Source organism: Montipora capricornis, chromosome 3 (assembly GCF_036669925.1).
Source record: "Montipora capricornis isolate CH-2021 chromosome 3, ASM3666992v2, whole genome shotgun sequence".
NCBI lineage: Eukaryota > Metazoa > Cnidaria > Anthozoa > Scleractinia > Acroporidae > Montipora > Montipora capricornis.
The window spans coordinates 28509575-28511742 of record NC_090885.1 but is presented as its reverse complement, the minus strand read 5'-3'; positions in this window follow the sequence as shown (position 1 = coordinate 28511742).

Below are 2168 nucleotides of genomic sequence, written 5' to 3'. Positions count from 1 at the left end.
CCAAAAAGTACGTTTCCGGGATACCCCTCCCTCCCCCACCCTAATCAATGTTGTACCGCTGTCGACAAGGCTCGGAGAAAACAGAAAAACACAACATTGTCCCGGGGGAGGGGGCCATTTGCGCACCGAGCTTGAAATCGACTCTAAAGGATAAGAGTGTCTCAACAATTTTGACGCCGATTGTAGTTAATATAGGTCGCGTCGTGGTAACGAACTCGGTGACCTCCATAAATTGTTGCCGGAAGGTGAAATGGAGACGATTCAGAGCCTCCTTAAAATATTGCTTGTTATAAATCCATGCAATATATATCTCTTATTCTTACGGTGCCCAACAAGGGACAAGCTGCAAATAAAACGTTGCTGCAAATAAAATAAAGTTGCCGCAAGCAAGTTCACAATAGTTTTTGCAAATTTACAAAACGAGTTGCTGCAATTAAAAGAATGTTGCTGCAAATTAAAACATCAAAAGTATGCGCGCGCACTGAAGGAAGGGCAGGTACAAAACACGGGTCAGAGGTCATTGTTTTAACAATACAGAAAGTACTTAAACATCCATTAAAGCTGAGCTTAGGCCTAATTAGGCCTAATGTTAGCATTTGTAAACAGTTAGGGTTGTTTTTGTATTGATAAAACAATGACCCGTGACTTGGGACCTGTGACCTGTGTTTTGTACCTGTCCTTCCTTCAGTGCGCGCTCGTACTCTTGATGTTTTGATTTGCAACAACTATTTTAAATTTGCAGAAACTTTAATTAATTTGCAGCAACTTTATTATATTTACAGCAACTTTTTAATATGCAGCATGTCCCTTCTGGGCCACCGTACATTGCAGCTCAGTGTCTCTCGATTTTGACAATAGTGATATTTCTTGTTTACAATCATTGACGTCACATTTCTTTTGATATTCAAATTTTCCAACCACAGAACAAAAGAAGTCATTGTTTTAACAGCCAATTAGGTTTTGGTTGGCATATTAATAACAATAGATGACGTCACGAGAAACATCGCTATTTGCTAGATAGATACCTGTAGAAAACACGCAAGAAATGAACTAAAATAAAACAAGTTTCCTGGATTTGTAGAAAAACGCAAATTTCCACCTGCCACGTCAACGGCATCGCCACAAAAAATAATCGTGCTGCACTTGCGCATGCATTTTAGGACAATTTTTGCGGTACACTGCGTAACAACAAGAAATCACCAATTTCGAGGTTTTAACGACAACGTGAGCGTAAAACTGTGAACCCTGTAGTCTCTATTTTTACTTTGAAACCGCTCGCACCAATATATTTTAAATTCATAAACATTGTACGACGTAAACAGGATGGAACGTTGCCGTCGCAGTAACTGTTCTTAAAAGACGCCAGTCACTCGTACCGATAAAACCAATTGAAATTCTCGGCCCCGGCTAAAAAAGGGAGACTCAGAGATTTCTTTATCGGCAAACAAGTTTAATCTTTTGATTTGTCAACTTATTAGAACAGGCAAGAGACAACGCCAGACAATTTGAATCTGCCTTAGCTTGAGAATGCCGAATGAAACAGGAACAGATGATCGTTCGACAAGGTTGAATACCACGTGGCTTGCAGTTTACATCCTTGAATTTGTCATCATATTTCTAATAAACGGCTTCACTATCATCACCTTTGCAAGAAATCACCATCTACGCAAGTGCACTACGTACCTGATCATAAACCTGGCTGTGGCTGATTTGCTGGTGGGAGCTGTGTCAGGGCCCATGCATATTTACCGTACGCCAACCTTTAAACCTGAAAGTGCATTCAGTTGGAAAAAGTTCACAGTCATTTACTTTGAAAAATTTTTTGCAAATTGCTCCATGCTTCATCTTGCCTTGCTGTCGTTGGAACGCCTTCATGCAACTTTATTTCCTTTCAGACACTCTCGAATGACAAACTGGATTTATTTAAAGACTGTTGTTTGCATTTGGCTATAAGCTCTTGTCCTGTCGTCTGCAGAGGCTGCGCTATACCTTACTGACTTAAAAGCCTACAGAATCGTTAGGGCTTCACTTGTAATAATTGTCCTTTCGACCGTCATAGTAAATGCCCCTCCACAGCTATCTGGGGCTGGGGCCTCCGACAGGAAATTGACAGCCACGTTATTCGTTGTCACTGCTCTCAGCACGCTCTCAATTTCCCTGGTTTTTCT